The sequence below is a fragment of the Protopterus annectens genome, chromosome 10.part0 (genome assembly GCF_019279795.1).
Source record: "Protopterus annectens isolate FY-2018-M chromosome 10.part0, PAN1.0, whole genome shotgun sequence".
NCBI lineage: Eukaryota > Metazoa > Chordata > Ceratodontiformes > Protopteridae > Protopterus > Protopterus annectens.
This window is the reverse complement of record NC_056744.1, coordinates 39,390,394-39,401,467: the sequence shown is the minus strand read 5'-3', so window position 1 is coordinate 39,401,467 and position 11,074 is coordinate 39,390,394.

The following is an 11,074-nucleotide window of genomic DNA, read 5'->3' as shown; positions in this document are numbered from 1 at the left end:
CATCCCCCATTCTATACCTTTTCTTTCCTTCACTATACTCAAAAGCCTTTGTGGTGTATTTGCTTTTAGTTGAAGGTAAAGTTTATGTTTCTAAAAGTGCATTTATATATTTACAATTTATATATATATATATTTTTGCTCCCCATTTGGGCAGCACCTGTCATCTGCGGCAAGAAAAACTGAATAAAATGGTGTCGGCTGCATGTTTTATACCCCCTGACGACCTGATGTCATGGAAGAGGAGACAGCAACCGACACAGGACCCAAGACTTTGTTATTCAGGCCGACTGAGGGCAACCTGCCAGCAGATTACCCCAAATGTAATGACTACAACAGTGAATACACTCGAACATCTACATTTATGGTAAGTGTACACAACTGTACTTTTCTTGTCCAGGGGTGGGGGCGGAATATGGATATCCAAAGTGATTTGTTTATGGTCAAACCTAACCAGCGTGGGGTTGACCTCTTGTGTGGAACACCGGTCGCCCATGTTGGTGATGACCAGGTCCAATATGTTGTCACCCCTAGTGGGAGTGTTGACCAGTTGAACCAGGGCGTTTGAGTTTATAAATTCTAGGAAAAGTTGGGCAAGGGAGTTAGGACTTGAGTAGTTCTCCCAGTTAATGTTTGGGTAATTGAAATCACCCAATATTAGGGTGTTTGGTAGGACCTTTATTTTTCCCAGTGTTTCCAGAAATGCGAAATTGGGGTCCTGAGACATGGTGGGTGATCTGTAGCAAGCTACAATTTGAATTGCAGTTTTGCCCATTGTTGCACGTGGATGATCCCTGAAGCATCGTGCTGTGCCACTAACCTGGAGGTGTGGGGTATCCTTGATGAATATGGATACGCCCCCGCCTTTTGTATTTTGGTTTGGGTTCTGTGGCCGAAATGTATGGTATGAGTTGTAGCCTGGTAGTGCTGGGATGCTCTCTGAAGCCTTAAACCAGGTTTCTGTTACTGCACATATATCGATTTTCTCCATATTGAGGAGTGCGTGCATTTTGAGGTTTAGACTTCTGGCATTGAGTAGCATTACCCTCAGTTTTTTGTTACTTGTGCTATTTACGGTGGTGGGTTTGTCTTTTGAGCCTTGCCTAAAAAAGGCACTATGGGGGTGGCAAGATCCTTGGCAAGTATTCGAAAGCCTAAGGTTGACAGGTGCAAGCCATCTCTAACGAAGCAGCGTGGCTTGTCAAGCATGCCATCCCAGGAGGACAAATACTGGATCCCCTTTGAATGACACCAGAAACTTAGCCAATTGTTGAAATCGAAAATTTTTTCTTTATACCATGGTATCATTCTTGGTGAGGGCAGGATGCTACTCAGGGTCAGGGTCATACCAGCCTGGGCTACGTGATCAGAGAGCTCTTCCATGTCTCTTTTCATGTAGTCCAGGAGGTCTGACTCAGGTCATTCACACCAACATGGACAATGACAGAGTCATATTTGTACTTGTTCTGGAGTGACCTGAGTGCTTGTATTATGTGGCGGATCCTGGCACCCGACAGGCAGCTAACAGTAACCTTCTCCTTATTCAGCCTAGTGAGTGGGATGTCAGTGTGTCTGACTATAGAGTCACCTATTACTAGTATGTTAGGTATGTTATTTTGCCTTAAGGGCTGTGATTGCATGGCACACTGGTTTTGTGAAGTATGTGTTTCATGGTTTATGTTGGGGGGGGTGGAGGTTGCTTGGATGTTTGCTTTGGAGGTCTCTGTTGGTTTTGCAGATTTTTATTTAGAGCCTCCAAGTATGTTTCCGTGTATTTATGTGTGTTTTTTGCCGGTGCTGGTTTAATGGGTCTACGTAAGACTGGTGGTGTGATGCAAGTATTTCCCTTCTCTTGACTGTCTTATCCAGTCTTGGGTTGAGAGAGCTTAGCCTCTAGTTGGCTGTATAACTGCATCTCTCGCATGTATTAGTGTTTGTTGATAGGAGAAGGGGGGTTGTCTGTGTACATGAGGCAGTTGTAACATTGCCTCAAAATGCCCAGATTCACCAGTTGAACTGGAGAGTACACCTGAAACTGCCCTTTGGATATGCCTGGATAGGTACAGTGAACTGTTTTACTGGATGGCTGGTAAGGTCGAATAGAGAGCCTTGTCCTTCTGTACAGTACAGGAGGGTCTAGTGCTAGGGTTATAAGTGCTTGCTATAAGTTTTGAGCAAGTGCCAGGCTAAAAAATGAATGGCTTGAGTGCTTAAGTTGAAAGTTTGTCTAGTTCCAAGGGAAAAATTGACGAGGAGACTTTGTGGAGCCGGGAATAGTTTTACCCTAGCTACCCGGCGAGCAAATATGGTATTTATAGCAGGGAAATGAAAGAGAGAGAAATTAGCCCAAAATAACCAATAAACTACTAATTTCTGGGCTGAAACCACTCCTCCAGTTATAGATAGGCTGCTCAAAGCTCCCCTCTCTCACAGATGAACAGAGAAACTTCCTTCTATCCAAGTAAGGTATGGGCAAACGGAGATTTGTAACACAGCCCTGGATTCAGCACTAACCTGAAAACTGAACTATACTAGCTTAGAAAGGTGGGAAACAAGTATAAGTATATATATATATATATATATATATATATATATATATATATATATATATAATTGTTTTTTTTCCCCCAGAAAATAAAGTAGATACACTCAAATAAACAGTTTAAAAGCACAGAAAATGATACTTATTATGTATCGCAGAACAGAGTTGTAGTCAATGCCCCCAGTAATAAAGTAGGAAGAAACACAAATACAGTTAAAGCAGATGAATAAAGTGCAATATATATATATATATATATATATATATATATATATATATATATATATATATAAAACAATAGAAAACGAACAAACTGATTTAAACAAGTTACCCAATTAACCAGAAAAAAGCTCAAAACTGAGCCCTGTTCCAGCAGTCTTCAATCAGACAAGTTCTAACTGCACACCCCTGCTGGAGTCCGATCAGCATACTAAAGAGGCATGAAGTTTAAAATGGCTTGGCAAAAACTATTTAAGGCACTTATCCAGGTGCTGGTGGAATATAAAAGAGTGGATCATTCTAAAAGGGGTAAAACAGGTCATAAATGAATTTCAGGTAATAAAACTTGCTCAGCACTATTTCTTATTTGCATAATATGAAAGGCATACAGAACATCCTAAATATTTTTTGCATAAACAAGTATGTACAATATTGAAAAAATATTCAAATTACTACTGAAAATGTTTGAAATAAAGTCTGATTGCATAAAACGAATAAAATAAGGGGAAACAACTGCATTTTCGCAAAGCGCATGTATTTTGTATTAAGCAAAGATATCCAAGTTTTCAGAAATGTATAAAGTGTTTGCATGTTTGTGCAGTGTTACAGTAAAGTTATTTTGCAAAGTACAGCCATTACAGAGCATATTTCACAAAGTAAAGTATTCTGAAGAGTTTATTTTGTGCATTTGAATGTTATTACAAGCTCACAGAACAGTTTATTCGTACATAATTACAAGGGCCTATTTTCAGTGTGTTTGTGCATATATTATGGGCATGGCAGATGGATTTCGAAAATGCAGTGCACTTGTGTTTGACAGTAATATTGCTGAGAATTGGACAGTGTTTGAGCAAGAATACGATATTTTCATACAGGTTGCATTTTCTGATAAAATGACCATACAAAGGCATTTATTCTACTTAATTTAGCTGGGTCAGAAGCTATAGAAAGGGAACATTCATTTTTGTATACACCTGCTGTTTATGCTGGAGAGGAGGAAAACCATCATATTGTCATACAGGCTGAGTCAAGGGAGGACCCAGAGTGCTTAAAATGTAAATTTAGAGAAATGTGTAACCCCCAGGCAAATGCAGTGTACATAACTGACCTGAGAAATAAAGCTAAAACATGCATATTTGGAGACTTAAAGGATTAGTTGATAGACTTGTGTGTGAAATAAAAGATGATGCTGTAAGATTTTGATTCTTGACAGTGATTTAACTTTGAATAAGGCTATTGAGATTTGTCAGATATACAAGCTTACACAAAAGGACACAGATATGCTTACAAATGAGAGCAGCTCTAGAAGGCACAGTGATAAAGCTCATGTTGATAGTATGCAGCACATGATTAAAAGAGACAGGCCCATGCACATGGCAGCTGTAACCCCTGCAGCACCTACTGGCAAACCCCAGAACTTTGTAGCACATTCCAGACTTCCCACAGCCTCAATGAAGCTCAGGACTGAGTCAGCACACTTAAAGCATGGTCCCCAACCCAGTTTCATTGCTAACTGTCGTAATTGTGGTGGAACTCATAAAATCTAAAAAGGAAAAGTGCTTAGCTTTTGGTCAACAGTGCCACAAATGTTATAAATGGAATCACTTCAAAACAAAATTGTAAATCAAAAGGCCCACATATATTAAAAGGGAACGTTTTAAGAAACGAGTTGATCAGTTAGACTGTGACAAGCCTACTCTTTATGTTGATGGTGAGCCAGTGCTTCATGAAATGTTTAATGCAGTTGATTAAGGGGCAAGAATGAAGTATTATGTACTGTTCGGATAAATGGCAAACCCAGGTTCTAAGTGCAATATTATATCAACAGAAACATTTGCCAGTGTGTAAAGGTGAAAGGCTTGATTTGACAAGGTGTGCAAAACTTTTCTTATGGAAGTGAAGAAATTCAAACCGAAGGCACAGTAGTGCTTTCATGTTACCTCTAACAGAGTAGAAGGTATGACTTATTTTTATGTGGTCAAGAGGCACGTTCAGTCATTATTAGGACTCTGACACTGAAAATGGGACTACTTTCATTTAATAAGGAAGTCAGTCATGTTAGCTTAAAAGACCACTACTCTAATTTTGCCCAGCACATTTTTTCTACCTATGCTGATCTTTTCCATGACAAGAGTTGTGTACTCCATGAAGTTTGACCCAGAAGTCACTCCAGTTATCAGGCCAGCATGTAAAGTTCCAATAGCCATGCATGACAGAGTCAAAGCTGAGTTACATAAAATGGTACAACAAGGTGTCATTTGTCCAGTGGAAACTCCAACAGAATGGGTTTCTTCCGTGGTGGTAGCTCATAAGAAAAGCTCAGATGACATCAGAATATGTATTGATCCACGAAATTTGAACAAAGCACTAAAAAGACATCATCCAATGAGCACAGTCGAAGAAGTCGTAGCCTTGATGCCAAATGCCAGTATTTTTCTGTCTTAGATGCAGAGAGTTCATTTTGGATAATTCAGCTTGAAAAAAATCCTCACTGCTCACGACTTAAGTTCTCCATTTGGCAGGTACAGATTTTTGAGAATGCTATTTTGGATAAATTCTGCAAGTAAAGTCTTTTAGCGTGCATTGGAGCAAATATTTTCTGGGTATCCTTGTGCTATCATAGTAGGCGACATTCATGATGAAGCCGAGCATAACAGAAACCTCAGAAAAGTTCTAGAAAGGGCACTTCAAGTAAATCTTAAGCTAAATGCACAGAAATGCAAATTCAAGCTACAAGAAGTTATGTTGGTCACTTATTCACAAGTACAGGCCTACAACCAGATCCTTCTAAGCAAACAGCCATTCTTGAGAGGCCAGCTCCAGACAATATTCAAGCCCTGCAGTGTTTTTTTGGCATGGTCAACTACCTAGGCAAGTTCATTCCAGACTTGATCCAGTTATTAGCACCACTCAGAGAGCTGATATATAAAGATGTATCCTGGTCTTGGTTAGAGTAACATCAAAGAGCATTTGATGTCCTGAAACAGAGAATTGCCAGTCCACTGATGCTCACATACTATGATGTTCACAAGCCAGTTGCACTTTCCTGTGATGCTTCAAAATTTGGATTTGGTGCAGTTATTCTACAAGAGGAGCAACATGTTGCCTGTGCATCGAGAACTCTTACTCAAACTGAATAGCAGTACTTCCAGATTGAGAAAGAGCTTTTTGCAGTTGTGCTTTCATGTTTGAAATTCTATGGTTATGTTTATGGTAGACCTATCCAGATTGAAACAGATCACTAACCATTAGTCACAATCCTGAGAAAGCCAATGCATTCAGCTCCAGCCAGACTGCAACATATGATGCTGAGATTGCAAAAGTACAATTTCAATCTTTGTTTACAAGAAAGGCAAACTTTTTTATCTTGCTGATACATTATCCAGATCACCCAGAAATACCACTGAACAGCATGACAATCAAGGTTCTCAATCATTTGAAGATTTTGAAGTCATGGAAGTGAGAACGTTTTCTTCCGCACGTCTTGATGAGCTGAGACCACACTGCCACAGATCCAGTTTTACAAAGGCTCAACCACTTCATAAGTCAAGGACGGCCTTCAAAGCAATCTAGTTTACCTCAAGAACTGCAATCTTATTTTCCATGCAGAGATGAGATTTTGTCTGACATAAGGTATCATAATGAAACATCTGGAAGTAATTGTTTGAAAATCCTTGCAACCTGAGTACATTACTGTCTTGCGTCTTGGTCACCTAGGAACCGAATCTACCAAAAGAAGGGGGTGAGAGAGAGTATTTTGGCCGCCTTTGTCACAAGACAGATACATTTCTTCTTCTTCAGTATGTAATAGTACAAAGCCTCATCAACCGAAAGAACCACTTCAGCTTAACCAGATTCTGGAACTCCCTTGGTCGCCAGTAGCCACTGATATCTTTGAATGGAATGGTCAACATTATTTGATGTTAGTAGACTCTTACTCCATTTGGTTTGAGATTGACTTACTTCCTAACCTAACATCCAGTACAGTCATTACCAAGATGAAACGTCATTTTGCTGTTCATGGAAGCCCACACAAAGTTATTTTTGGCAATGGCACGCAGTTTACAAGCCAACAGTTTAAAAGATTTGCAGAAGAATAGGACTTTACTTATGTCACGAGTGGTCCAGAGTATGTGCAGTGAAATGGTTTAGCAGAACGCACAGTTCAAAGAGCAAAACAGTTACTTGAGAAGTCAAACCGAGATAATAGTGGATGTTATGTGATCCTATCTCGCCTACATTCTGACTGATGGGTTCGGAGCCGATCCCTCGGCTCCGACTCGGCACGCTTATGCCAAAGAGCGAAGTCTCTTATTGGCTGAGCTTACTATATCCCAGGATGCACCACTACCAGTCTCCCAGATCTCGTTTGCCGCTAACCTGCGAAGACGTGGTCTCGAGCTGGCTGAGCTGAGTAGTTATTTTAACTAACTTTTTCTGTCAGGTTTTGCTGTTTTTGCCTCAAAAAGCTGTTTTAACGGCTATTCTTCTCATTGTTGTGTGATTGGTTGGATTGTTGAAGACTTTTGGTGTGTGATTGGGTTGAGTTTGGTTTAGGCCCCCTTCATCTAAGGCCTTCCCTGTCAGTCAACCCTCCTATAACTTACATATAGAGCAAAAGGCTTTAAATTTTTTTTGTAGCTCTGTTTGTTCTTACAGGGTTTTCAAAGTTCCTTGTCATTTGCGCTTTTAAGCGATAACTGTAGTCATCAGTAAGTCAGTAATTGCATTTTTCCTGTCAGATTACTGAAAATTTCTTCCATAATGTCTCAGAATCCTAGGCCTTCGGGCTTTAAAAAATGTACAAAATGTAGTTTCAAAATGTCCATCACAGACGATCACTCGCTCTGTGTGTATTGTTTAGGTGCAAAACACTTACAGGAGTCATGCAGCGTATGTCACGCTTTTTCCTCAAGGGTCCTCCAGGAGAGGAAAAATAAATTGATTCTTAAGGGGTTAATTAAACCTTCTTTTGAAGAAGCCTTGGCATCCTCTCCTTCTCCGGCTAAAGAAAGGGCGCCGGTTCCGACCAGTCCGTCGGATCCGACCGCTAAGAGACATAGGCAGGCCTCTCCTTCGGCTCCAAGGACTTGGAGCCGAGGTCGAACGGTCTGCCTTGATGCCACCAGTATCGACTCCTCTGGCTTCGGAGCCGATGGCTGGGGCATCGAGGCGGGTCACCTTCGCCGGCTCCACTGGTCTCGGAGCCGACAAGGGTCGCCCGCTCAGACACTTCCTCCTCGGCCAAGTCCACCTCGGCACCGATGGAATCTGGTGTGTGTATTCCTTCGGCGCCGATAGTCATTGAGTCACCTCGAGCCGGTCCCCTAGTCCTTTGGGGCCGTTGGAGAGGCCTTCTCGAACCCGTTCTGTTTCCTCTCGGTCTCGAGGATGTCAGATTCTGATATAGACAGGGTGCTCCAAAGACTGTTCCAGTCCCCAGTCTTCCAAAATTTGTTTCGGTTCCGACCCAGCTGGCTTCGGAGCCGATGACCCTGGCCCACCCATTGCCATTCCTCCTCCGACTGCTTGGCTCCGCGGAGCAGGTGCTGTTGGAGCCGGTGGAGATCTTAGGGTCGGCTCCGACCCTTACTCCAACCCGGCCTTCGGGTCCGAGTTTGGTACTGGACTTCTTCGGCTGGACCCGGGGTGATGTTTGGGACCTATGCTGGTTCGAGCCTCCCCCTCGGTGCTTCGGCTGCGGGACTTCCGTCGGCCATCACGGCTCCGGGGACCGGACACTCCCAGGATTCTGGGGGTCCGGCTTTCAGAGCCATGAGGAGTGCCTTGGCCAAGTCCTCTTCGGTCATCTCTCCGGCTTTACCGGCACCTTCCCTGGGCGTGGAGACTGGGTCTTTGGCAGTTCCCCTGTCCGTAGTCAGCGGAGCCCCGGGGCCTGAGGTTACCCCCATTGGGGGTTCCCCTCCTCCTGAGGGTTCTTCGGAGTTGTCTTCGGAGGAACCCCCAAGGAAGAGATCGTGCAAGAGGAAGCACGTGGACTCCCCCGAGTCTATTACATCAGCCACTGATCTTGATGATGCAGAGGGGTCCCCGAAGTCGTCCTCGGATGATGTCTCATTTGCAGACATCTTAGAGATCCTCAAACAACGAGGCGGCTGGATATCCAAACCCCCCTCTGCTGATGAGTCAGTGCTCCTCAAGGCCTTTGGGGCTCAGCCCTCCGCCTCCTGGGTGTCTCCGCCCTTGGACGAGCTTCTGGATTTAGTTTGTCGAAGTGCGTGGGAACACCCAGATACCGTGGAACCAGTCCCTTCTCGTCCAAATAAATTTTTGTCTGCTCCCCCCGAGAAGGAGTTCCTCACTAAAGGCGTGGCTGTAGATGCCATGGTGGTGGCATCTGCTACACAACAGGACGTGGCAGAGGCTTCAACGTCCATCCATCCTCCTAATAAAGAGTCTAGGAGTATGGACAGGTACGGGAAGCGCACCCTGACTTCAGCGGCCTTTACTTTAAGGTCTCTGAATTATTTGGCACATTTTACCAGGCTTCAGAGGGATCTGGTCAAGGAGTTGTCAGATTCCCTCTCGGGTAACCTACCTGAGCAGTTAGCCCAGTCGGTTAGCTCTCAGTTGGCTATCCCACGTCAATTTCTAACTCGTCCATGAGGCTCATTTCCTATATGGCCGAAGGGGTAGAGCGGCAGGCACAGGCGTGGCTCTACGGAGACAAGCCTGGCTCCGCTTGTGTCAGTTTGTGGAGGCCTTCAAGTCTTCCTTCGCCGACGCTCCCTTTGATGGGTCCTCCTTGTTTGGACCCAAGGTTAAAGACACCCTTACCCGCTGTGAGCAAGAGGGAAAAACTTTATCTGCCGTAGGTGCCCATTATTCCACTCCCTTTCGGCCTTACCCCAAGGCTAAAGGAGGGGGGAAAATGTGGTTCCGCAAATCTCGTAAGTTTTTCTCCCAACAGCAGGAAGATTCCCCTTCCAGAGGCAGAGGACGGGGAAATTTTTCAGGGAGACGCCGTCCCAGAGGCGGCAGAGGGCCCCGCAATTCTGGAGACCGCGAGTCCTTTCGTGGCTCTTCAGCCTCCCACACGTCATGAGGGATTGCCCGGCTGTGCTGCTCCGGAGCCAGTCGGGTGTCGTTTTGCCAAGCACCTAAAAGCCTGGGAGTCAATCACTCAGGACAGATGGGTGCTTCGGATCATTGCCGGAGGTTACACCATCCCATTCACATACTCGCCCCCACCGTCCAAAAGAATCCCGGACCCACCACCCAGTCAAAGGGAAATGGCAGCCGCAGAAGCTTTAAAGCTGCTAGAAAAGGAGTCATCCAACCGGTCCCCACAGACCAGATCGGATCAGGAAATTACTCCAGGTTCATTTTAGTGCCAAAAAAGACAGGGGACCTGAGACCAATATTGGATCTCAGCAGACTGAACCAATCCGTCACGAAATCCAAATTCCGAATGGTCACGTTACAATCCATTCTCCCATTGTTGGAGAAGGATGTTTGGATGTGCTCCATAGACCTCAAGGACGCCTATTATCACATACCGATACATCAGGCGTCCAGGAGGTATCTGCGCTTCAGCCTGGGAGTCGGTCATTACCAATTTTGCGCTGCCCTTTGGTCTCACCACAGCCCCAGGGTGTTCACCAAGTGTTTGGCAGTAGTGACGGCTCACCTGAGAAGTCTTGGATTCCAAGTGTTTCCCTATCTGGACGACTGGCTCCTGACTGCCACCACCAGGCATCTACTAATGGACAACCTCAAAGCCACCATCTCCTGGGTATTACCCTGGGGATTACATTCAATTGGTCAAAGTCTGTCTTGCTGCCCTCTCAACGCATAAAGTTCATAGGAGCAGAGATAGACTCAAGATTGATGCGTCTTTCTTCCTGCCGAAAGGATCCAAACTTTACAGGGCCAAGTTCAAGCTCTGATCTCGAGATCCAAAGCCCCAGCCAGGATGGTTCTACAAGTTTTAGGCTCAATGTCTGCCACGGTTCTTTTAGTTCCTCTGGCAAGATTGCACATGAGGATTCTTCAGTGGCTATTGTCAACTCAATGGTCCTTTCAGGATCTTCCCTCAATCATCACATCATGATTACGGAAATATGCAAAAGGGACCTTCGCTGGTGGCTTCAGACATCCAATTTGGATCAAGGAAACCCCTTTGTTCTTCCCTCTCCAGTGGTTACCCTGACGACAGATGCCTCCCAGATAGGGTGGGGGGGGGCATTGTCTGGGCAGGCTAGTTCAGGGCTCCTGGCTTCCAGACGAAGCTCTTCTCCACATCAACGTGTTGGAGATGAGGGCTGTACTTCTATCCCTACAGGCCTTACACAAGTT